We start from the raw sequence: 27,460 nt of genomic DNA on the forward strand, positions 1-27,460 counted from the left end.
ATTATGCCAAAACCAGGAACGCGTTACTCGTTACTGGGATTTAGATAGGCTCGTTATTCGTTACTTCGTGTGGTGGCTATCGCGGAGCTTCCACAGATTCAATAACATTAGCAAGTGGTGGAAGCCAGCAGGTGGATGAAGGAAAGGGGAGGCAAGAGGAGAGACCCGAAGCGGCCGCCGGTCCGAGTGTCAGGTGAACTGAACTTCAGGTAAGAAGTTATAACCTGCAGTCCATCTGGGTCAGATATGAACCAAGTTTAGGTGGAGTTTATTTTCGTTATGCTGACTTTTTCGTACTGCGTACTAGCTAGCATGACGGAGTTTCTATACAGCTGGGTGGGTGCTATGTTACTGATGTTGAACTTTATTTTGTTCATAAGGTTAAATATTAGAGTTGCCAACCGTCCCATAATCGTCTCGTATTCAGAGAAAATATTACGCGTTTCTTATTGAGGTGAAAAGGAACAGTTTGTCCCGGATTTCAGCTACAATGAAACAGACACCAAGCTGGAGTTATTCTGTGTCTTTGCTGCACAGCTGCCTCTTCTTCTCTCATTCTCTCCCCTCTCTCCCGTTTCTACTTCAATCATGAAACTGATCAATGATCAGCTGATCGGCTTTTCTCTCTTGTTTATTTATCGCCCACTTTGCGCCAGAAAGAGAAAACCAGCGGATGTCGCGCTAAACAACAGCAGCACGTTTAAGCTTGATCAGCTGTTGTTAGAATTTATTTAATATTAATTTCTAGTATCAGCTGATGTTTGCTGGAGCCACAGCTGTAAAAAAGCTGCTGGTCATGATACGGTTTGGATATGTGGTGAGAGGGAAACATGAAGATGAAACCAGGAGATGTCCTTACTGAATCATCAGAGCTGTGATGGAGAAACAGGTTTACCTTTTAGGTGACATGGATGAGTTGAAGTTATGAGCTGTTTCTGAGAGACAAATAACACCAGGATCCTTTTTTAGGTAGCTGACAGCTGGTAACTGTGCAGGGGCGGGTCTAGCAAAGTGTTGCCAGGGGGCAGGTAGGGCATTAACAGGGAAAGGCTTTTGATTTTTCCTATAATGGTGGGCCGGTCTCTAGTCAAATTCTCCGGGCCAATTTTCTGTCCCAGTCCAGCCCTGTATGCAGCTCATCTGCAGTCTGGTGTTACCTACATCTTCCTATTCAGAAGGCAGAATTTCCGAGTTCTGAGTACAATCGAAAGCACCACGACTGCAGTTTTTGTGTTGGATGTAAAAAGCAGGCTAGGATAGAATCAGGTGTGGGATTTCTCTCGTGGAAGTGTGCACATTATTTTTTCCTTTCTATTGGTAGGTGGCACAGTGCACTTGTGGCAAGTAAGCAAGCTAGAAGACTGGCAATCTGGCTGGGTATCCAGTTACGGAAGCAACACATTAACAAGAGAATTCTGAGTAAAACCAAAGTTACTTTCCCTAGTAACTAGTTACTCTGAAAGTAACGAGTAACTTGAAGTAACTGAGTTACTTTTGAGAGAAGTAACTAGTAATTATATTATTAATGCAATGGTAATAATGATGATTATTTAACAATAGCAGTAAAATAATTTCCCTGCTCCACAGTAACTAAGTTACTAATTTAAAGTAACTTACCCAACACTGCATTTCATGAATACTGTAAATGTAGGCGGACGACTGCAGTTTCAAGTAAAGACAAAATAAAGAGTTTATCTACTTGGAAATAACCGATAAATCTCTATGCAATGCCTGTTCTTTCTTTCTGTTTTCTTTCTTCTTTATCAAGAAAAAACGTATAAACGTCACAATGTAGAGTCACATTAAATTAGTAATACAGTAATCAACACAGGATTACTATGGAGTGTGTGTGTGTGTGTGTGTGTGTGTGTGTGTGTGTGTGTACAGACTGACAGATGCATATGAACTGCATATAAGTGGTGAATATGTGTCTATGAGGGAGAGGAAAACAGATTATGTATTCTTAGTGAGGGTTGCCAGGTTTGTTTTTCCTGGGTTTTTTCAGGTTGTGACTGCCTCTCAGAGATTATCTACATATTTTCCTTTGAACCAAATGCATTTTAAGGAGCTTTCTGCTATAATTAACACAGCAGTTTCCAAAACATGTCCAAAATGTGCTTTCTTCTTCTGTTTCTGTTTTGATTCCCTGTGTATGATTCAACATTAGCACAGCATGTTGAACTGTCGCACACCCTAACCACTGGAACTATGTTCCACAGGAATGAAAGACAGTGCTGCACGTGCTCCCTGTTACTGCTGTAACCCCGGGGCTGTGAAGTGCTGTGAAGATGAATTTTGATTTTTACAACTTTCAGGTGTGAAAGAAATAAGCACTTGATGAAATAAAGGCTTATTGCAACATCACGTTTGCACATGATATATGGCCTTGTAGTTCAATAAGTGTTTTCTTCCCCACATAAATTATTCATTTTAGCCTCTTTTATAGAAAAAGCTAATTTCTCATTCGAGCCTGATAAATTGCTCTTTTTGAACACTTTCCTTAGCCTCTTGTGTGCACTGTCCATTGCTTTGGATGACTAACCCCACCTTTCCACCTGTCTCCATCTCATTCATACACTTATTCTGTCTTGCTTCTTCTTACTTTCGCTCCTCTTCTCAGCAGAGCATAGCTTCACCTCTCAAGGCTCTCCTCCACCTGCTTCCTACTCTCACTACAGATAAACAATGCTCAAATCTATCATATGGTTTTTCTGGATCCTCAAAGTCCACCTCCTCCTAACCTTCTCTGTACTTATTGTAGTTACTACAACTCGACACATCATCTTTATTCTTAAACATTGATCAGACATCCTCTCACTCTCCAAGACTGCCCTCTCTCCTAGAGCTCTCCATACCTCCACAGCTTTGTCATCTGTACCTTTCATCTCTTCATCCTCTTCACATAACTGCCTTCACTGTGTCCTTCCTGTTCCTCTGCATTTCCACATTCACTAACTGTCCAGATTGGAGTGTTGCCATTGGCTTGTTATTTAGTCCATCCTATAGTTGGCAAACTGAGTAAGCCTGTGGTGGTGAAGCACAATAAAAACAGGCCTAAAGAGAAAGAAAGACAACAGAGCGTTGTATCTGTGTTTATCTGAACAAACAGCTGAGCTCAAATGAGGCTGCCTCTTATCACGTCGCCTCTGTCACCCAGATATCCCTCTGAGGTGTTTCTGCAAACAAAGGCATCTCGCACAGTGCTTAACGTGGTGTAATGATATCACGTCTGAGAGTGTGGCACTGTGTGTGATTAACCTAATGGAAGAGCCTATTCACAGACACCTTGCTCATTTGCTTGTTTTGATATGTTTGGATTATACTGATTCCAGCACAGACATGATGATTGCTTAAAACAACACTGCCCTCTCTGCTGTCACTGTATTTGTCAGCATGGCACCTGTGCACTCTGGTGTGATGGGTACAGGGAGGTCTCTGATATATGATGTTCAGTTCACATACACACCCACCTTTCTGTCCTGAGGATGCTGTTACTAACCAATCTGGTTGTTAAGTGATGACATATAAAGCCTGGGCTGCTGGCATTTTAATGTGTTGTAATGTTTTAGTATATTCTTTATTTACTATAAATGAGCCCCTAAAAATAATCAGTGATCACTGTCGAACTCTCTGAGTTTTTATTACCATTATTCGTCTGCAGCACGTTTTAAAGCTCAGCTTTTAAAACCTTACGATGCAACTACAGCCCATCGACTCACGATTTGTCAGACACCAAATATTTGGACGGGTCAGAAAAGAATCACTGAGGATAACAGAGAATACATGAAGCTGAGGATCAGGAATTTTTCACAGCGAGTAATTAAACCATGCAGCAGTATATTAATGCCTAACCTCGAGGTGTGGATGGATTATCTCAGGTCTTCTCCTGACTTAACTTTGGCCCATTTACACCATCTTTATCCAGCGATGCGGTTGCATTTGTCTCTGCCCGTCTGGATCCTTCACATTAACTTTTACTGAGGGGAACAAACTTAATATTCATGCTCCAGCTTCACAGTGCAAATCTGTTTATATTATACTAACCATAGCGCTCCTGCTCGCCACCAGGTGCCGCACCCTTATATGCCAGTTAGCCCAACTTCAGTAAAATTACAAATGTTGGTGCTGTTTAGTTTCAGTCTTTATGTCCAAAGTGATAGCAGAGCTGCATGTTTCAGTTTTTTTCCATTCTGACCATTGTAAATCATCTTTAGATGGAATCTAGTGAGCTAACTTTAGGCTAACTTCAGAATAAAAAGCTGATGTTGCTGTGGTGATAGTGTCTGATTATTATGGTGGTACTGCCATGAAGTCACAGGTTTGTGAAGCGTTAAAGCACTCAGCTGCTGGCCTGCTGGGACCAGTCAGTGGTGGTGCCATACTTTGCTTTGCATTTTGTTTTGGAGTGAAACATGCACTGGCTACATGGAGAAGGAGAGGAAGAGTGTCTTAAATAACATGCTACACTTATGCATTTTATTATCTGGCCCAGGAATAGAGGAGTGGAAGGAGCTGAGGGGTGATAGAAGGAAGGATGGAGAGGACGGAGGCTGACCTACATACAAACACCAGTTGTTGCTCCGCTGTCTTACCATACTGATACAAAAATAATTAAATATAGCTGACTATATGAGAGGCAACATCAATATGTCACAGTTATCATTCAACACCACATTTTTCCATTAAAGCAGATCAGCTGATTCACATATGTACAGTTCCACATATGTCAAGCATGTGTCTACCTCAGTCTTATCCCTCTGACACACCTTTGATCAGCTCCATAATCATAATATCAGCAGCAATTTGTAAAAAATAAAATGTCCGAATGCCTAACATCCTTAGAACTTTCTCTTTACAAAGCAACACTGCTGAGAACCATTACTTAATGCCCAGGATCTCCAGGCCCTGAAAACACCCTCAGTATTGGAAAGTCACTGCGTGGGCTCAGGAGCACTGGTCCGTCTGTACGTCCACATGGTGGCTAATAAAAGGAGGTCATTTCCCAGAAAGCTTTGCTAAGGTACGTGGAAAGCAGCTCACCTATCTATCTCGATTCCACCCATGTGTTTGTGTGAGTTCTCTCTCTCGGTACTCTGACGTCTTCAAACAATCCCAACACACACACTTCGTGGTGTTGGGTTACTTGGGGAATCTAAATCGGTGTGAATGTGAGTGCAAGTGGTTGTTTGTCTCTCTGTGTTGCAGCAGACTGGCAGTCTGTCCAGGGTGAACTCTGCCTGTTGCCCTACTGGGAGCCTGCAGCTCCTCCACGACCCTGAATTGGATAAGCGTGGATGGACACATGGACAGATTTGTTATGTATTTGTAAATACTACGCTTGATATTTGCGATTGATCATCGATAGCTGCAGTCCTAATCCTAATAGAGGCAGAGCCTGAGCTTTGAGGCCCATCTCCTTTGGAACCAGCTAGGACACACCCAGTCTCTGTGTTCAGGCTTCAAACTTTCTTTTCTGATAAAGCGTAAAGATAAGACTGGATGAAGCTGTCCCTTCATCATTTGGCAGCAGGGTGAGGCTGCTGGGGCTTCCCATCATGCAGTGAGTGCTTCCACACCACTCTCATTTTTCACTCTTCATGCATTTGTATGTAACTCCTGCATATCTTTCTAGCGTGCTGTCTCCTGTAGTTTGTGTTGTTCCTCACAGTCTGCTCTTCTTTCTTACCTCCTCCCATCAGCTGATGGAGGACGATGTGGGGTCTTTCTGTTATAAGTGATGGAAATGCAGGAGTCAGTCCAGAAGGTTCAACAATCAAAAAGAATCTCTTCAGTCCTGCTGTCCGACTGTTTTCAGTGTTCGCTGCTTGAATGTGAATCAGCTGATTCCTGGATGTGGCTCATGTGTTTTTCTGGCTGCTGCACTGTTGATGGTTAACAGTGCATAAATCAAATGTCCTCTGTCTTACACCAACTATCTGTAGCCGTCGTGAACAGGAATCAGTTCATGGCAAATCCAACTATGGAAACAAACTCCAGCTAATTAAAGCAGACAAATAGGGAGCAGCGACATTAGCATATTTTCATGTGGGCCAGACCTCGTCAGGGCTGAGGTGTGTGTGCAAGGCTCTGAGTGTAAACAAGCTGTCACCCAGAGGGTACAAGTCTTATTTTCTTCTTACTGGGTGTGTCAACATTATGTTCAGTAAAATGCTGTGGGTCCATATTTTTCCAGGAACTGAAGAGCTTCCACCAGTTATAATAAGATTCACCATCAGCGTCTGTGCTGATATCCAATCACGCTCATATCCTAAAGCGTATACTGTTACTGTACACATGATGCGATGTGTGAACCCTCATTAATCATCATGATGCTGTAACATGGTAACATGAAATGAGATCAGGTCTCATCTTTATCTTCATAGAAGAGCCTTTAAAGACAAATATCTGGCATATTTACTTCTTATAGGCGAGTACATACATGTTGCTTATTCGTTGAGACCCTACGATCTGTAGCCTCAGGTTCCTGGTCTTCTGCTGCTGTTGCCCATCTGCTTCAAGTCTTGATTTGTAGTGCCTTCTGCATATCTTGGTTGTAACTAGTGGTTATTTAAGTTACTATTACCTTCTTATCAATTCCAAGCAGTCAGGCTCCTGACCTGAAGTGCCACTCAGCAGGACATTCAAGCAGCCAGACCAGCCCGTCTGGCACCAACAGCCATCTTGAAAAGTCATTTAAAGAACCTTCCTTCTCCAGGACGATGCTAATCCTGACCATGTGCACATGCCTGGCCAAAGCTTGAGTGACCAAAGCAAGTCACTTATGTCAAGACGAGCAGATAGAGAAAAAAGTAGAACTTTTACTTTGTACTAAAGAGCGCACACTTGTGTTGACCAACATTAACATTCATCATTGATCCTTAATATGCAGTTAGAAGGTGAATTCTTACACAAAGGGCTTGTAACTCTGAAAGAAGGAAGTCTTTGACTCAGAGGTTTGCACAAGTTTTCCTTTGATCGTGTGCCAGAGTCAAAGTATATGTTGTGAATATTATCTTTCCTATACCTCTGGCATGTGATCGTCCTGTGCTACATGATATCTGCTGATCGGGAAAATAAAACCAATTATTAAAAAAGAAGAAGCTGATCCTTCTCCCACAATCAGGATTAAGATGACAGCAGAGTGTGGGGACTACCTTTTTTTGCTGTCTTTCTCTTGTTCTGTCTTGTTTTGTCAAAGAGCAAAAATCTGGAAACCAAGAAACCCTTTTTAAACTGATATTCACTGAGAAAAAGGATTTAAATGACTTTCATGTGGCGAGCTTCAAAAATCCTAAAGACTTCTTACTCCAAGTCTACATCTCTTATGTCATGAATAAACATGGCAGTGGATGGTTGTAGTGATTCATCTCTTGTTGAGTTGAGTCTGTATGTGCATGTACAGCATGTGTGCTGAAAGAGAAAAGGCTGTAAATAGTAAACTGACCAGTACTTAGTTTCTCATGCAAACTGCTTTTATCTATACTTTAGCATTTTGAATGCTCACCAGTCACACTAGTGTCATCACACACACACACCTTGGGATTCAATATCTTGGCCAAGGATCCTTTAGCATGCAAAGTGGAAGAGCAAGTGATTGAACTACAAACCTTCCAACTGGTCAACAACTGTACCACCTGAGCCACAGCCACCTCCCAGTTTAGAGGTATTTCCAGATGTTAAATGAACTGGTTCTTATATAGTGCTGTTCTACTCTACCTGAGCACACAAAGCACAACACAAGTTGCCTCATTCATCCATTCACATAAATTCATGCAAGCATGTTTCTCTAAGTGTAAGTGCTTTCTAGCTAGCATTCACACACACTCCAATGGATGCATCAGAAACTTAGGCTTAGCATCTTGCCCAAGGATATTTGGCATGAAGACTGGAGCAGGCAGGGATCAAACCAACAACCTTCTGATTAGAGGATGCCCTGCTGAACCTCGTGAGCTACAGCCAACCTAGTGAAAGTTTTACATAAGGCATATTTGTTTAAACCTTAGAGACTGACTGAGAATATAAATGTTCTAACCTAACCTTACAGGATACCAGACAAAAGTATCTCACCATTGCAGAATGAATAACAGCAATCTAAGAGAGGTTCTAATCTATCATCAGTCTATTTCTGCTGCTCTGTGCTGATGCAGACTGAGCTGCTGAACACAAAGACCTCCCTCTCCTCCGTCACCCTCTCCAGCTTGTCCTGTCATACTGTCTGAAGGCAAACAAAGGTTTCCTGGCCAGGCAACACTTGTAGCTTGGGTCTGCCCCAGATCCTCCTCCCAGTAGGACATGTCGTCACCTACAGGTGAAGGTGAAGTGTTTCAGGTCCTGGAGTTATCCTGGTCTGGAACACAACTCGCTCCTTCCATGGTGGAGTAGCAGCTCCACTTTGATCTCCTCTGATCCCATGACTGACCCACCCAGTCTCTAAAGCTGAACACAGACACCCTGTGGGGCAAACTTATTTCTGTTGCTTGTATCCAGTCTTATTATTTTTGGTCCATCCCAGAGCTCGTAAGCAGCTGAGCTTAAGAACGTAGATACCACAAATATTCCACAGCCTCGTTGTCGAGCTCAGGTCTCTCTTCACCGCTGCAGGACCCTGCCACTGTAATGACTCAGTGACTGGGTGACTTATGCACCTTTTCCTCAGACTTTGCTTCCTCTACATGTCATTCACACAGAGAAGACTTTCCAAGTGTTCCTCCTGCCACCTTTCGTGTCCCCAGTTGAAATCTGTAGCAGCCCATTCCCACTGTGGACAGCGCACTCCTTCACCCTCTTAGGTTGCCGAGCAGCTTGGCACAATCACTTCAAGACCAACTGATATTCTTTCAGTTCAGTTTAATTGGATTTTATTTATATATCGCCAAATCACAACAACAGTTGCCTGAAAGTGCAAAACAGAGAAAACCCCAACAAGCAGACAACCCTCTGTGAGCAAGCACTTTGGTGACAGTGGGAAGGAAAAAGTCCCGTTTAACAGGAAGAAACCTCCAACAGAATCAGGCTCTCCCATGACTGGCTGGCTCAGGTAGTGGAGATGAAGACAGGACAAAGACACGCTGGAAGAGAGCCAGAGATTAATAATTTCCTCAAACTCAACAGTAATAAAACTGAAGTTTTACTTGTTGGTACACCATCTATCTTAACCAAATCCCACAGCTTTTCCATTAACATTGAAAATTGTCCCACCCTTCCCTCCCCTCAGGTTAAGAGTTTGGGTGTCATACTTGATAATACTCTTTCATTCCAGTCTCACATTAATTACATAACCCGGTTTGCATACTTCCACTTACATAATATTAACCGACTCCGCCCCTTCCTTACCCCCCATGCTGCTGCCATCCAAGTCCTACCTGTCCAGGAACGATCTAGAAAGGGTGGTCCATGCTTTTATTACTTCACGGCTGGACTACTGTAACTCCCTTTATGCTGGTTTAGATCGTTCCTGCCTGCATCGCCTTCAACTGGTGCAGAACGCTGCTGCTCGCATGCTGACCGGCTCCAAAAAGAGAGACCACATCACTCCGGTCCTCTGCTCTCTCCACTGGCTCCCAGTTGCTTTTAGGATTGATTTTAAAATTTTACTGTTGGTTTTTAAGGTTCTTAACGGTACTGCACCTCCTTACCTGGCAGAGCCTCTTAGCATTTACCGCCCCAGGAGATCTTTGAGGTCAGCAGACCTGATGCTTTTAGATGTTCCCAGGTACAGACTAAAGACTAGGGGAGAGAGGGCTTTTGCTGTGGCTGCACCCAGACTGTGGAACAGTTTACCTCCTCACATCAGATTCTCCACAAGCCTTGGAACTTTTAAAACTGCTCTTAAAACTCACCTCTTCTCATTGGCTTTTAGCAAGGTTTAACTTATTGTTTTAATTTATTGTTTTATCAGTGAGGTGTTTTATGTACTTGTGTTTTATTGTATTTTATATTTGTATTTTATTGTACAGCACTTTGGTCAGCCTCGGTTGTTTTTAAATGTGCTTTATAAATAAACTTGACTTGACTTGACTTGACTTGTCCATAGTCTTATTACATCCCGTATTGATTACTGTAATTCCCTCCTATTTGGTCTCCCTAAAAGGTCCCTTCATAAACTCCAACTTCTTCAAAATTCTGCAGCTCGGGTCATAACTTGCACTCCGTTAAGAGCTCATATTCCCCCAGTTCTTCAGCAGCTTCACTGGTTGCCCATAGAAGCCAGGATAAATTTTAAAATCTTACTTCTTACATACAAGTGTGTCCATAAATCTGCTCCTGCATATTTGTGTGACCTGCTCCATATCACCGCTGTTTCCCGCCCTCTCAGATCATCATCTTACTGTTCCGTCCTCACACCTCATCACTGTGGGGAGCAGAGCTTTCAGTCGCTCTGCTCCTCGGCTCTGGAACTCTCTTCCTCCTGCACTAAGAAATATTGTCTTTCCATATTTAAGACACAGATCAAAACACATCTGTTTAAACTGGCTTATTCGCTTTAATGCTGATTTTATCTGTTGTCACGCTCTGTTTTGATGACTATTGTTCCTTTTATTAATTGTGTTTTTTGTAAGGTGACCTTGGGTTTCTGAAAGGCGCCCTCAAATAAAATGTATTATTATTATTATTAATAATATTATTATTAATAACTAATAATTAAATGCAGAGTGCTGTATAAACACATGATTGAAGAAGAAACACTCAGTGCCTCATGGGAACATTCAGCAGCCTATTGTAGTGTAACTAAGGGAGGAGCCACCAGCCACCCACACAGTACAGAGATGGTTGGAGGAGAGCGAGGAGGCTCTTAAGGATTGTTTTGAGTCGACTGTGTGGGAGGTGATCTGTGACGACCACGGAGAGGACATCGACAGCCTTACTTCATGCATTACTGACTACATTAATTTCTGTGTGGATAACACCGTACCTACCAGGACTGTACGGTGTTTCTCCAACAACAAACCTTGGATTACCCCAGCAATTAAAGCTGTCCTCAAGCAGAAGAGGAGGGCCTTCAAATCCAAAGACAAAGAGGAGTTGAAAAGGGTGCAGAGAGAGTTGAGGTGACTGATAAAGAATGGGAAGGATAGCTACAGGCAGAAGATGGAGAACCAGCTTCAGCAAAACAACGTTGGTGAAGTCTGGAGAGGCCTCAGAACCATCTCTGGCCACAAACATCCGAACTCTCTGCCTGGGAGGGATGTGAGGTGGGAAAATGAACTGAATCATTTCTTCAACAGATTTAATTCATCCATGAGGCAGTCTGCAACATCGGCTGCAGACTCACCCACCCCCACTGCTGCTGCTCCACCTCTGCCACCTCAGACACTTCACACCTCCTCTACTCACCCTGCTCACTCCTCCCCACCCCCAACAACAGCATCCAATACACACTCAACACAAGGCTCCAGCCTGTCTCTCTCAACCACCCAGATTAGGAGGGAACTGAGGAGGATTAATGGCAAGAAGGCAGCGGGCCCAGATGGCATCAGCTCGAGGGTCGTCAGGTCCTGCGCGGACCAACTGTGTGGGGTGATGGAGCACCTCTTCAACCTGAGCCTGAGGCTGGGGAGAGTCCCACAGCTCTGGAAAACCTCCTGTGTTGTACCAGTGACAAAGATTCAAAAAAAGTGTGCATGTTAGTCCCCGTAGGGAAATAGTTCCTCTGCATTTAACCCATTCACCCAGTGAAGCAGTGGGCAGCCACCAATGCAGCGCCCGGGGAGCAGTGTGTAGGGACGGTACCTTGCTCAGGGGTACCTCAGGGTAGCCGTTCAGTGGAGTCGAACCACCGACCTTCCGATCATGGGGCCACCACTCTACCTACTGAGCTATCCCTGCCCTATGCCCCAAGGACCTCAACAGCTACAGGCCGGTGGCTCTGACATCCCACCTGATGAAGACCCTGGAGCGGTTGGTCCTGGCTCAGCTTCGGCGCCTAATAAGCTCATCACTGGACCCACTTCAGTTTGCCTACCAGCCTGGCATTGGAGCGGATGATGCCGTCATTCACCTCCTACATCGTTCCCTCGCTCACCTGGAGACCGCTGGAAGCACTGTGAGAATCATGTTCTTTGATTTCTCCAGTGCCTTCAACACTATTCTTCCCTCGGTTCTGAAGGACAAGCTGGAGAACTCAGGAGTGGACCATCACCTCACTACCTGGATTTTGGACTACCTCACCGACCGACCACAGTATGTGAGGACTCAGGGCTGTGTGTCGGACAGGGTCGTCTGCAGTACGGGGGCCCCACAGGGAACGGTTCTGGCTCCGTTCCTCTTCACCATCTACACTGCAGACTTCTCCCACAACTCCACTTCCTGCAGAAGTTCTCTGATGACTCTGCAATAGTCGATCTCATCACTGATGGGGACGACACGGAGTACAGAGGACTGACTCAAGACTTTGTGGACTGGTGCCAGCAGGACTACCTCCAGATCAACGCCAGTAAAACCAAGGAGCTGGTGGTAGACTTCCGCAGGCACAAGCGTTCTCCACTGCAACCACTGAACATCCAAGGTATGGACATTGAGGCTGTGGACAGCTACAGGTACCTTGGTGTTCATCTGAACAATAGACTGGACTGGACTCATAACTCAGACGCCCTCTACAGGAAAGGCAGAGCAGGCTGTACCTGCTGCGGAGACTCAGGTCGTTTGGGGTGGAGGGCCCACTCCTGAAGACCTTCTATGACTCTGTGGTGGCTTCTGCTATCTTTTATGGTGTGGTCTGCTGGGGCGGCAGCATCTCTGCTGGGGACAGGAAGAGACTGAACAGGGTGATCCGAAGGGCCAGCTCTGTTCTAGGATGCCCTCTGGACCCAGTGGAGGTGGTGAGTGACAGGAGAATGGCGGCTAAGCTGTCATCACTGTTGGACAACATCTCCCACCCCATGCAGCAGACTGTGACAGCACTGAGCAGCTTTTTGCTTCATAACTTTTGCACTGTCCACTTCCTGCTGTGACAAAACAAATTTCCCACGTGTGGGACTAATAAAGGTTATCTTATCTTATCTTATTCAGAGCCACCTGATCTTTGGCAAAAAGGAAAGTTTTCAGCCTAATCTTAAAAGCAGAGAGGGTGTCTGTATTCTGAATTCATGTACAGTTTTATTTATGTAGCAGATTAAACTCAATGTGCTTAATGTGGAAGAAGAAAACATCAAAACGTATGTGTTTACAATGAAAAGAGCAAAGTCGAGTACACAAGCATATTCACATGCACACAAACACTGAGCTTCTGCACGTAGGCTCATAAAAATAAAAGGCTTTCAGTCTGGACAAACACTGTAGCTGTAGCTGACCTCAGGTCAGCAGGCAGCTTGTTCCAAAGAACAGGACCACAGTAAGTAAAGCACCGTCAGCTCACTGAGATCTGATCCAGAGACAGTTCAAACATTTGCATCAGATGATCTGAGAGGACTGACTGGGTCAGAGAGACCGAGCAGGTCAGAGGTGGTCTGGTTGGGAGTTTCGTACCTTGGGAATTTAAGAAAATGTCCTCAAACAAAAGTCCAAAATATCATAATGTTCCACATGTATTACTTCAATGTATTACACAATTTTATAGTTGCATCAGTGTCTGTATACAGTTATTCTTTATATTCACAATGATATGGAGAATACTCAAAAAAAAGTTATTTTTTCATGTTAAATAAAATGCTCAAAAATATAAAGGAGCTTTTGAGTTTGGCCCGTTTCCTTTGTTCCTTCATCTTACAAAACCAGCTTCATCTTTTTCTTATACTGCTTCAAAGTTCTGCATCTTGTCTCCTCGTGGAAGTTTCTGTTTTCAAACATGCTCTGAATAAATGATTTGACTGGCTGACTGTTATCACATAAGATGCTCACATCCTCACACAGGATGCACATTACAAAGCATGTGACTTTAAACTCAAGTTTTAAACTGCAGGGATGCATCAGCAGCTAGAGTCAGGGTGGCTTTAATGTGTACAGACCAGAGAGTCTTTGAGGGTTACTTACTGGCTAGTTGTTAGTGATTAGTTTGTTATTCATCCATCCATCCATCCATCCATCTTCATCCGCTTATCCGAGGTCGGGTCGCGGGGGTAGCAGCCTGAGCAAAGAGGCCCAGACCTCCCTCTCCCCAGCCACCTCCTCCAGCTTGTCCGGGGGAATACCAAGGCGTTCCCAGGCCAGCCGAGAGATATAATCTCTCCAGCGTGTCCTGGGTCTGCCCCGGGGCCTCCTCCCGGTGGGACATGCCTGGAACACCTCACCCAGGAGGCGCCCAGGGGGCATCCTTGCCAGATGCCCGAACCACCTCAGCTGGCTCCTTTCGATGTGGAGCAGCAGCTGCTCTACTCTAAGCCCCTCCCGGATGGCCGAACTTCTCACCCTATCTCTAAGGGAGAGGCCAGCCACCCTTCGGAGGAAGCTCATTTCCGCCGCTTGTATCCGCGATCTCGTTCTTTCGGTCACTACCCACAGCTCGTGGCCATAGGTGAGGGTAGGGACGTAGATCGACCGGTAAATTGAGAGCTTCGCTTTTACACTCAGCTCCCTCTTCACCACGACTGACCGGTGCAGCGTCCGCATTACTGCAGCCGCAGCCCCAATCCGTCTGTCGATCTCCAGCTCCCTTCTCCCATCACTCGCGAACAAGACCCCGAGATACTTGAACTCCTCCACTTGGGGCAGGAACTCATCCCCGACCCGGAGTGGGCACTCCACCCTTTTCCGGCTGAGAACCATGGCCTCAGATTTGGAGGTGCTGATCCTCATTCCCGCTGCGTTACACTCGGCTGCGAACCGCTCCAGTGCGAGTTTGTTATTATTTATTACTTTCATAAAACAAAGTGTTTGTAAAGTTACATAGTGATGTATTAGCAGTTGTGACCAGAGAGGAGTTCAAGGGATCAAAAATAGTTGGTTCTCTGTTAAAAGTGGAAAAGCTCCCATTATGAGAATTTCTAATATTTACTGAGGGTCCTGTTACAAGCTACTGAGCTAACCTTCTTTCTTTACATGATTTAAGCTGATAAGATGAGAACCAATGAAAGAGGAGGAACCTCAGCTGAACTCAAACAAAGACAGACTGGGCTGAGTGACTGAGCAGGCAGCAGAAATATGCATACGAGGTTACCTGAGGAAACTGTTGCAGTGATTGTGGATGAGAGTGTGGGCAGAACAAGAGGAGAGGAAGAAACTCTAGTCTCTGCAGGGTCACACAATAAATGTTGATACAGCTGTTCCCTATTTTACAACATGATTTAATACAAACTTTGTATGATTTCTTTCCCCTTTTTTATATGCTGTATTTTTAGCAGAGCAGGGGTAAGATGCACTTCTATTTCTATACTTCTCCCACCATCTAGTGGTAACACTCCTGCATTACAAAGCATACCGCCCTACATGCAAATCGATGACAAGCTCAAAGAAGAACCTGGGCCCTCTTCACGGTGGAAACCTGGTGTTTGTTATGCTGTGTGTGTTGCTGGTAGAGAATGGGCCAGTTTCAAATCAATATGAAGATGTTGTGAGTGATCACCGTCATCCTGTGATGAGGTATGTCTGTACTGATAATGGTGGTACCTTCTAGGATGTAGGACAGGAGTACTCAGTGTCTGGTTTGAAAATGGCGTAAATCAAATGTGCTCAGAGATTCTCAGACTCACAGAGAACCTGTGGGAGGTTTGGGTCAGTATGTTTAAAGCAGCGCTTTGCACCATCAGCACTTGAACTTCAAAATGAAGAATCGTCTCATATCTTAAATAATATATCTGGAAAACTCATAATTCTCCTTCCATCCCGTCTGCTTGTGCTGAAAAACTAGTTCATGCATTTATTACTTCCAGGCTGGACGACTGTAATTCATTATTATCAGGAAGTCCTAAAAACTCCCTGAAAAGCATTCAGTTAATCCAAAATGCTGCAGCAAGAGTCCTGACAGGGACTAGAAAGAGAGAGCAGATTTCTCCTGTTTTGGCTTCCTGTTAAATCCAGAATTCAAAATCCTGCTCCTCACATACAAGGTCTTAAATAATCAGGCCCCATCTTATCTTAATGACCTTGTAGTACCATATCACCCTATTAGAGCACTTCGCTCTCGCTCTGCAGGCCTACTTGTTGTTCCTAGAGTATTTAAAAGTAGAATGGGAGGGAGAGCCTTCAGTTTTCAGGCCCCTCTTCTGTGGAACCAGCTTCCAGTTTGGATTCAGGAGACAGACACTATCTCTACTTTTAAGATTAGGCTTCAAACTTTCCTTTTTGCTAAAGCATATAGTTAGGGCTGGACCAGGTGACCCTGAATCCTCCCTTAGTTACTTCCCACCTCTGGCCTAGATCTACTGCAGCATAACTAAGTACAAATATGTATCGCTAAGTTGTGACTGTGCAACCTCTGTCACGGTTCTGGGTCATTTTGACCCAGCATTTTGAGTTCTCATGTTTTGGTTTGATTTTGCATTATGGATTGTATTCTGATTCTCTTGTTGTGCTTTGTTGATTATTATTATTACGATTCTATGTTTCAGTTTATTCTGGTTAAGGGTTTAGTTCTTAGGTTTGGTTCTTGTGCTCTCGTGTTTACTGTAGGTTTAGTTCAGTGTCAAGTCTGCATCTTTATGTAGTTGTTTCTTGTCTTGTTCCTGTTTTATTGTGAAGGTCCGTGTCTCATGTGAGTGTATTCAGTTTTGCTTCCCCTGTCTCGTCTTGTCAGTTACTTCCAGCTGTGTTCCTCTGTGTGTATTTAAGACGCGTCTACTCGTATGCTGGTCGCTGGTCTGTCTGTGAATCTACTGTGTGTTCACCCTGCTGGCAATCATCATCTGCCTCTGCTCAGCCTCCTTCATGTTCATTTTCACGTTTGCTCTTTAGTAGTTTAGTTCTGTTTGTACATTTTTTCACCTTGTGCTTTATTTTACAATAAACCACCTCAGCAAACAGTGAGTGCCTGCGCTTGGATCCTCTTTTAATTCCTCCACACGGCTCATCCCCGTTAGCCATGACAGTACAGACTAGAGATGGCACGATACCACGTTTTTATGTCCGATACCGATATCATAAATTTGGATATCTGCCGATACCGATATTTAATCCGATATAGAGTTTTTTAATCGATAAAACAGTTTTTTAATATCTTGCTGCTTTTGTATAAGTTCATACTCAAGTTTAAATAAACAACAACACTAAAGCTATCCTGTTATACGTGTATGCAAAAAAACACACTGCACCCAAAATATTTCATAGTTCAGCAAAACTGATCAATCTAATAAACTTAAACCTGCTCTATCCTCCCTATTCTGGTATTTTAAAGAGTACTTCATCATCATCATCATCATCATCGTTTATTTATATAGCACTTTAAAAACACACAAGGCTGACCAAAGTGCTGAACAACAGAAACATAATAGATACCATAAGAATAATAAATACGATAAAATAATAAACATAGTGAAAACAATAAAATACAAGTCAGTCAACCACTGAATCAAAAGCCAGTGAATAAAAATGAATTTCAATCTGGATTTAAAAACCATCACTGATGTCGATCGCCTAATGTGAAGAGGAAGATTATTCCAAAGCTTAGGCGCCACGATAGAGAACGCTCGGTCTCCTCTCAGTTTCAACCGTGATTTGGGGACTGAGAGCAACAGCTGCTCAGCTGACCGGAGCGAACGAGTGGGGACATAGGGCTTCAGCAAATCAGACAGATACGCAGGTGCCAGGCCATTTAAAGATTTAAAAACCAATAAAAGAACTTTAAAATCAATCCTAAATTCAATTGGAAGCCAGTGCAGGGAGGCCAGAACCGGAGTAATGTGCTCAAATTTTCTTTTTACCAGATAAAAACCATGCCGCAGCATTCTGTACTAATTGCAGGCGTGTCAGAGTGCCCGGTCCAACCCCTATTAAAAGGGAGTTACAATGCCCCACCCAAGAAGCTTTGGGAGGACTACCTGCTTCAAGGTTGGTTAACCTATGGCTAGAACATGAGGGAGAGGGATTTCTCTGCACTGTGGAAGCCAGGCTACAGCAACTAATTTCCGGTCACCCCTGGATACTGGACTCACTGCACCCGCTCATACAGGATTTTATCCTCCATGAGCTCCCACACCCCAGCCGCTACAGCTCGCCTGCTCGGTTCGACGGAGGATATGTTGTCCAAACCACTGGATGTGGAGTTACCCGGCCCATCTGAGCCGTCTCCGAGAAGGAAACGGCAGCCGCGCCAACGGCGCGTCACCTCGCAGCCAGTCTTTGGGACATCTAAACAACCGGCTGTGTGAAAAGGACACTTTTTCTGCCATGTCTGACACTAGGACTATTTTTCCTGGGACTGTTTTTTGTGTTGCCGCTGAGGATAACGGTGGTTTTTCTGCCTCACCCATGTCTGTTGCTTCAAAGACCTTCTTTCTGAGCCCACAATCAGTGTGCATGACTTTGTTCACTTTGTTGCTTCTGAGCCTGGAGTTATTATGACTAGGACTGTGATTTTAGGGACTAAAAATATTAAGGATACTTCTTCACCTGCATTGGCTCATTCAGGGAAAGAGGGAAAACTCACTGAAACAGTTGTTTCGGAACTTTTTCTTCCGTCACTACTCTTAGCCCAGTCAGCTGCCAGGCCAGAAACTCCATTTTCACCTCAACCTTCACTTCAGTCATTAGCTTGACCTGCTATGAAGCCACTTGTGTTGCCACTAGCCCAGTCTGCTAATCAGTGCACAGCTCAACCTTTAGTTTGGCCGCCAGTGCAATCCATAACTCGGTCCCCTGTTCAGTTGCCGCTAGCTCAGTCTCCTGTGTTGCCGCTAGCACAGCCATTAGTTCAACTGCCTGCTCAGTCCATCACTCAGGTGCCTTTTGCTCAGCTGTCAGCCCACTCATTGATTCAGCCACCATCTGTGCGGGTCTCCGCTGGAGGGTCCGAGGGGCCCGTTCAGTCGGCTTTGAGGAGTCCGTTCGGCCACCACGTGCTCCTTCACCTGCGGTTTCCACACCGTCGCCTGCAGCTGCCACGCTGCTATCTGGTCCTGCCTCGTCTGTTCCTTTGGTTGTGGCACCGCCGTATGATCCAGCTTGGCCCATACCACCTCGCCTTCGCCCTATGATGAGGCTATGCCCTCTCTATTTTTGGTAATTCCACGCTGGTGGAAATCCAAACAAAACACTCATTAAGAGGCTCAAAAATTATTTAATATGAAGGAAATAGGCAGAGTGTTACAGGCATAGTTTTTTCCTCTGAAACAATAAGTTTGGTTGGAGCAGTCTTTCAACGCCTCTCTCTGTCTCTCGCTAGCAAAGTTGACCCAGACAACAAAGTAAAGCTAGTTTTCAGCTACGAGCCCAACACGAACCCGACGTATCAGCCAGAGGTCCCTTTACTACGGCTCGGAGCCGCGGACCTGTTTTATATACGTGTGGAATAGTTTTCTGTATGAGATCACTGCAAAAAGTGCAGCCTTACCTAATGTCCACCTACTGTTACTCATTTATATTAAGATTTAAACATCTAGTTGGTGTTGGTGTGGAGAGTAACCTTCAGTAATAGTAATAAATCACACAGCAGTAGTACATTCATGTAGTTGTAAAAAGCACGATAATATATTAAGTAATCCAAAGTATTCAGAATACATTACTCTCATTGAGTAACATAACGGAATACGTTACAAAATACATTTTGGGGCATGTAATCTGTAATCTGTAGTGGAATACATTTTAAAAGTAACCTTCCCAACACTGAGCTGAGAGGGAGAGCTTAGATTTAAAGGTACGGACTGCTCAGTGATGTTTGATAAAGTGTAAATTTAAGCACATCGAAGGTTTCTTGTTTTTAAATCACATATTGGGTTTGAACATTATGTACATGTTACATTGTGTTTTTTTTCATATTGTGAAACCTGCTGCAAAACAAACTGAGTTAGGCTAACTGTGTTATTTAAAGGCTGCATGGAAAAACTAGTGCAGGTTAGTTTGCTGCACTGTGATGGATTCAGATCAGCTGATCACAGCCTGTACTGTAGGAAAACCCACTGGAGCTTTCAGTAGAAATTATTGTGAATTATAATTCTTTCCATTTTCAGGTTCCCCCACCTGCTGAATCCACTTTAAAACTTGAGTGTACACACCGTCCTGTTTAGGGTCAACGTCCCGATCTGGAAAGTAGACAACAGAAAACAGAGCTTCTTTTTCTGCTCATCTTCTACTGATGAGATAATTGTGACAAATTTAGTCGCTCCTCCCTGAGCCTTGTTGCTTATAGGGAGTCATATGACTGTTTTTTCGGTAACTGTTATTTTGATTTGCTACTATTTAAATAAAAAATAGTTTTTCATGGATTTCTAATTCAGTTTATGAAAAAAAACCATCCACATAAAAATAGAAAATTTTTTTTCAAATAGTCGTAATCTGCAGTTTTACACACTCTATACTCACTCCCTGGTTTTAAAGCTTAAATTCAAATATGCACTGTACTGAAGGTTTGTAAAGAACCTCACGAGACCTGAGCTGGAGAGTCTTTCTGAGATGTGTCTTAGTGAAGTCCAATGTGACAGATTGTCTGTGGATAAACTACCAACAGATGGCAGTGCAAACATGTAGCACTGCCAGCATTCGAGGCTGGAGAGGGACATCACACCCTCACCAGCTATTTAAGGCTTGTGCATAACAATATGGTAATTTTTCTACTACTACTACTTATTATTATTATTATTATTATTATTAGTTACCACATCGGTCTATGCAACATTTTGATTTACAAAATCAAAGAAAAACCATACAAACCATACAACTGTATCAATAATATTTTTGATATTTTGATTTGATTGGTGATGCCTGGTTGTTCTTCATGTACCAAATTCTGTATATAAAAATAATGAGTAAATCTTTGAAGCTCAGCTAGCACTCATGATGAAACGGAACATTTCAGTACGACCAACAATACACGTTTCTTTTATTTATACTCCCACATGTTGCAGACTTTAAGCAAGTGCATGCATGTGTGTGTGTGTGTGTGTGTGTGTGTGTGTGTGTGTGTGTGTGTTTGTGTGTGTGTCTGTGTGTGTGTGTGTGTGTGTCTTTAATCACTCCATGCACAGAGGCACAGTTGGACAGAAAAAATAAGACCCAATAAGAGTGAATTCCTAGTGAGTGGTAAAAGCCTGCATTTATTTCCATTATTAATTATAGTCATTACTGTGTCTCCTCCTGCTGAGGGGAGGAGAAGAGTGAGGGAGGAGAAGAGGAGAGAAAAGAAAAAAGAATTAGCACCTCCAAGTCTGAAACCATCCACAGCCTCAATAGAATCGGTCGACCTGCTGCCCCAAGTGGAGGGTTCGAGTATCTAGAGATCTTGATCATAAGTGAAGTGAGAAAGGATTGGGAGATGAAGCAGGGAGTCTCTTCCTTAGCAGTGAGAAGTTCAGTTATTTTGTAGGAACTGAAAGAAGAGCTGCCATTCTTCCCTACTGAAAGAGTCAGTTAAGGTGGTTCTGGGTCCTGAGTAGGACGCTTCCTCGATGGCTCCAAGATGAGGCGTCTTGGGTGAAGAACCTGGGGGAGATCTAAGAGACACAGGAGATGTCTCTTGGATGGTTTTTGACCCAGATCCAAATAAGGTGCAGAAAATGGATAGTTTGAAGCATGTGTACAGGCAATAGTTTGAACATAATTTTCTTGTACACATGCTTCTGTGGATAAAAGCTCATTGCAAGGGGAAAGACATCTAAATCTATGAACCTTAATGAAGTTTAGATTCATTTCAAAAATGCTGTCCAGTACATGTCAGCTGAGTCCCACAGGTTAACCAACCCTGATAGAGCTCCTTCTCCAGGTCATGACTTCAGTGTTCACCATCTGGTTCAGAGACCGCCATTTGCAACAAGCATCGCCACCTTGTGGATCAGCTCCGAACATCTGCACCTACAATAGAAGTGAGGAAAATGACGCGTTTGGACTCAGTGTGCTAAGCTTGTCTCAAAATGCTGGTGAAGTTCTGCCAGAGTTGGAAACTGAAGCTCTAAGTCATGTATGGGTGCAGCAGAGCCACCCAGTATCCTCCCTCACGACCTGCAAATATGCAAGTAAAAATAAATACATCTATTCATTATCAGTTGCAATTACTCTTTGCTCCAGGTTTGAACTCTTTAATGACGGTGATTTCTCCCTCCAGCTGAGAATAAAGACTCCAATACGACTGTCTCTAACTCGTTTGGCCTTCACTGTGATTTGTACAATTATCTTTTTCTTAATATAAATTATACATAAACTATGTACATTAATTTTCCATGAATCTCACTTTGGTGAGCTTGTTCTATGTTAGAGTAATGCTGCAAAGGAAAACTGCAATGGCATCAAATCAAATCAAATCAAATCACTTTTATTGTCACATCACATGTGCAGGTACATTGGTACAGCACATGTGAGTGAAATTCTTGTGTGCGAGCTTCACAAGCAACAGAGTTGTGCAAAATACAATAATGTAAACAAGCAAAATACAAGAATGGCTACATCTGAAACTAATAAATATATGTACAATATATAACAAGTACATTTCTTTTCTAAATGTACTTGTATATTGTTCACATGTTGAAATAAATTACCAATCAATCAATAGTATATGCATTTCTGGATGTGTATACTAAATATTTTTCTACGTGTGTGTGTGTGTGTGTGTGTGTGTGTGTACACATATTTTACAAATTAAATAGAGTAAACAATAAATAAAATATATAAAAATATACAGAGTTGAGACATGTGCAAAACAGTGGCATTACTGTACAGTAATCATCAGGAGACACCAGTAGTAGAGTAATAGTTACTGTAAGAGTAACTTAGTAGAGTGAAACAAATCTATACTCTGGCACAAAGGTGAAAGGTTATGTATATTAAGATGTTTTTCAAGTCATTGTCAGGTGAAGGCTGGACAGCACTGCTGGTTATGCAGAGACACACACATTTGTTTGTGATGAGTTTTATGTTGGACTCCCATTGTGGGAGGCACAGCAACAACTCTTCCACATGTTAATGCAAAGTTCCAGGATTTCAAGATATTTTGAGCCCCTTGAGAGAACAATGGAGGGGTTCCTCTATTGTGGACCCTTAAATTAGCATTGTGATGTATTTATGGCAGTCCTGTGCAACATTAACGTTTTGGGAGGAAAAATGATGGCACATTCGGTTGGGGGAAAAGACCCTGTAAATCTGGTGTCTTGCACTTAGCATGCTTTATTATGCAGACTGTCGAGCCTCCCATCAGGATCATCTTACTCCGAGCTCATGCTTGTTCTTTCCTTTTCCCTGTAATTGTCTGCCTCCACTATTTTCCATCCGACTTGCTTAGCCCAACTTCCTTTTTGCTCCACACTCTTCTTCTGTCTTTAATTTTTAATTCAATTGCTCAACATTTTATTTAAAAATGACTGTTTTTATTTCTGTGTGTCACTATACAACATATCCTGCATGCTGCAGTTCTAGATGAACGACATTTTGAGCATTCAAGGCCTCTAAGGACACTCTTTAAAAACCTGTGCATGCAAAACAAGGGGAGGAAAGAATCTCTCTATATATAAACAGGAAAGCTCAAATTTCACTTAGCAAGAAAATCACTAAGCAATTAGAGTTAATTAGTGCTCAGTGAATATCTTAGTTTTGCTGGATGATAGTGGTTTATTGGCCCTCTAATACAGAAAAATATTGATCCAACCTAAAGCTGTCAAACTGAGGACAGTGTGTTACATTATTTACCGCTCAATGGTACTTCTAGTTTTGAATTCATTCAGGAGCTACACTGCTGTGCTGTGGTATCCCCTTACTACCATATATATATATATATATATATATATATATATATTAGGGGTGCAACGATACACAAAATTCACGGTTCGGTTCGATACTTTGGTGTTACGGTTTGATATTTTTTCGATACAAAAAAATGTTCATGCCTTTTTAATTTGTCATTTATTAAAATTATAAATATATATTTTAACTCAAAAGTACAGTTTTTAAATTTAATGTTGCTGAAACAACAATGTCATAAAAAATAAATCTATCTGATTGAGGAATCACTCATCTTTGGAAAAGAGAGTTTATTACAGAGAAATGGCTCTTTCCAAAATAAAAGCTATACTATACGCTTCTTCTGGGCTATATTCTCAGTAGCATATTAAACATATCAGGTCCCCATAAGGAGAATCAGGTGCTAACGGCTGTCTAAATGACTCGGGTAAAGTTTGTAGCATGCATGCTTGTTGTTTTTGTCTGCTTCCACTTGTCTTTGCACGAGGATGATGTCGGCGTAAATGTGCAGTCATATTCGTTGTGTTCCCACTAGTGCTGTCAGCCTTAATCTGAAATGACGTTAAAGCCACAACACGGCAAATCTCCGTTAGCAAGTTACTGGGGGTCGCCCCGTGCGTGGGGCTGGACGGCGTCAACACGTTAACAAGCTAACTGCGCTAACGCACTAGTTCCCACCAATTGAGCATTGCGTGGCACATCCGACATACTGTTTTACTTTAGTCCATGACGCGCTTACCTTCAGGGTCATACGTCACATGAGGACCAAAATAGTTCCAAACGCCAGATCTGAATGAGGGTGGGGGAGGTTCAATTTGCCATGTTGCAACGAGCTTAGCTTCTGTCTCGCTAGCTTGCCCTGTGCTCAGTGAATCTGCGTTCGACTACTCCGCCTAAGCTGCACTGTCGAGCGCAGATCCACTGAGCGCTCAACACAGACAGCATCGTCAGAAGGAAAGTTGATCAAATAAATTAAAAATTTTGTATTGTTCGATACATATGCGTACCGAACCGAAAGCTCTGTATCGAACGGTTCAATATCCATACGAGTATCGTTGCACCCCTAATATATATGTATATCTTCTGCCCTCAGCTGAATGTCTCTATCCAGCTTATGCAGAGAGCTAAACATTAAATGGCTTCAGTAAACACTCAGGAGACCGTGTGGCATTCTTCAGAGCTTTACTGATCCTTATTTTTCTTTTTGTAAAACTGTATTAACAGAAACAGAATACAGCGTATTCACTCTCCATACAAACACACAAAGATTACATTAAATATTGTTGACTTGTGTAAACAGTCACTACACAATCTCAGTATCAACACTACACCCGTGTAGCATTTCAAGAGATACAGCTAACACCACATGCTGGTATGTTTCATGCTAGCAGGCTAAACAAAGGGCTAACAGCTAGCTTGTGCTAGTAATGTAACAAACTCGCTAAATACACAAGAACTCATTACTTTGCTGAACAAGGTACTAATAAGTGGGAACAATAAACCGTGTTGCCACACTTACAGATTATGCCTTTTCAAGCGCACCAGATGCAGGAAATTACAGAGACACAGAGAAATGGACCTTCCCTGTCGAGCACTGGGAGAAAACCACTGCTTGCGCTCTAACATGGCGCTACCCTGTCAACCCACTAGATGGCAGGCTTTGCCCAGACAAGATCAGGAATAAACATATTTTCTGACATGTTGCTATAATTAATTACAGAACGGATGATTATGGCCCGCCATATAACAAACTTATAAAAAACATACCTTAGAAATAACAGGAGAGACAGAATGTATATATATATATATATATATATATATATATACACCCAGCACGCCCCTGCGGGCGGTTTATCCTTCAAGCTCGGGTCCTCTACCAGAGGCCTGGGAGCTTGAGGGTCCTGCGCAGTATCTTAGCTGTTCCCAGGACTGCGCTCTTCTGGACAGAGATCTCCGATGTTGTTCCCGGGATCTGCTGGAGCCACTCGCCTAGCTTGGGAGTCACCGCACCTAGTGCTCCGATTACCACGGGGACCACCGTTACCTTCACCCTCCACATCCTCTCGAGCTCTTCTCTGAGCCCTTGGTATTTCTCCAGCTTCTCGTGTTCCTTCTTCCTGATATTGCTGTCATTCGGAACCGCTACATCGATCACTACGGCCGTCTTCTTCTGTTTGTCCACCACCACTATGTCCGGTTGGTTAGCCACCACCATTTTGTCCGTCTGTATCTGGAAGTCCCACGGGATCTTAGCTCGGTCATTCTCCACCACCCTTGGGGGCATCTCCCATTTTGACCTCGGGACTTCCAGGTTATACTCGGCACAAATGTTCCTGTATACTATGCCGGCCACTTGGTTATGGCGTTCCATGTATGCCTTGCCTGCTAGCATCTTGCATCCTGCTGTTATGTGCTGGATTGTCTCTGGGGCATCTTTACACAGCCTGCACCTGGGGTCTTGCCTGGTGTGATAGACCCCAGCCTCTATGGATCTTGTGCTCAGAGCTTGTTCTTGTGCTGCCATGATTAGTGCCTCTGTGCTGTCTTTCAGTCCAAGTTTGTCCAGCCATTGGTAGGATTTCTGGATATCAGCCACCTCCTCTATCTGCCGGTGGTACATACCGTGCAGGGGCCTGTCCTTCCATGATGGTACCTCGTCTCCCTCCTCTTTCTTGGGTTTCTGCTGCCTGAGGCATTCACTGAGCACTCGGTCAGTTGGGGCCATCTTCCCAATGTATTCTTGGATGTTCGTTGTCTCATCCTGGACTGTGGTGCTGACACTCACCAGTCCCCGGCCCCCTTCCTTCCGCTTAGCGTACAGCCTCAGGGTGCTGGACTTGGGGTGAAACCCTCCATGCATGGTAAGGAGCTTTCTTGTCTTGATGTCAGTGGCTTCTATCTCCTCCTTTGGCCAGCCTATTACCCCAGCAGGGTACCTGATCACGGGCAGGGCGTACGTGTTGATGGCCCGGATCTTGTTCTTACCATTCAGCTGACTCCTCAGGACTTGCCTGACCCTCTGCAGGTACTTGGTGGTTGCAGCTTTTCTAGCGGCCTCTTCATGGTTCCCATTCGCCTGCGGGATCCCCAAGTACTTGTAACTGTCCTCTATGTCTGCAATGTTGCCTTCTGGTAGTTCAATCCCCTCAGTTCTGACTACCTTCCCTCTCTTTGTTACCATCCGACTACACTTCTCCAGTCCGAACGACATTCCAATGTCATTGCTGTATAGCCTGGTAGTGTGGATCAGTGAATCGATGTCTCGTTCACTCTTGGCATACAGCTTGATGTCATCCACAATCAGGAGGTGGCTGACAACTGCTCCGTTCCGTAGTCGGTATCTGTAGCCAGTCTTGTTAATGATCTCACTGAGGGGGTTCAGGCCTATGCAGAACAGCAGTGGGGACAGAGCATCTCCTTGGTAGATCCCGCACTTGATGGTGACTTGTGCTATGGGCTTGGAGTTGGCCTCTAGTGTTGTGCGCCACATCCCCATTGAGTTCCTGATGAAGGCTCTTAGGGTCCCATTGATCTTGTACAATTCTAGGCATTCCAGTATCCAGCTGTGGGGCATTGAGTCATAGGCCTTCTTGTAATCAATCCAGGCAGTGCACAGGTTGGTCAGTCTGGTCTTGCAGTCTCGGCTGATTGTTCTGTCTACCAGTAGCTGGTGTTTTGCGCCTCTGGTATTCTTGCCAATTCCTTTCTGTGTCCC

At 43.7% G+C, this 27,460-nt stretch overlaps 1 protein-coding gene and 1 long non-coding RNA gene across 6 annotated transcripts in view; one reads left to right on the plus strand and one right to left on the minus strand.

The window, feature by feature from the left end:
• Window positions 1-27,460, plus strand: part of rbfox3a (RNA binding fox-1 homolog 3a) — a 595,842-nt gene that overhangs the window by 163,750 nt on the left and 404,632 nt on the right. The gene's annotated exons all lie outside the window — the stretch shown is intronic.
• On the minus strand, window positions 21,106-25,358 carry LOC143419932 (uncharacterized). The gene is made up of 3 exons (XR_013099957.1): window positions 25,265-25,358; window positions 21,688-21,870; window positions 21,106-21,512 (listed from the first exon to the last, which is right to left on the minus strand). It is a non-coding gene; the product is annotated as an uncharacterized LOC143419932 (long non-coding RNA).

Source organism: Maylandia zebra, linkage group LG8 (genome assembly GCF_041146795.1).
Source record: "Maylandia zebra isolate NMK-2024a linkage group LG8, Mzebra_GT3a, whole genome shotgun sequence".
Lineage (NCBI taxonomy): Eukaryota > Metazoa > Chordata > Actinopteri > Cichliformes > Cichlidae > Maylandia > Maylandia zebra.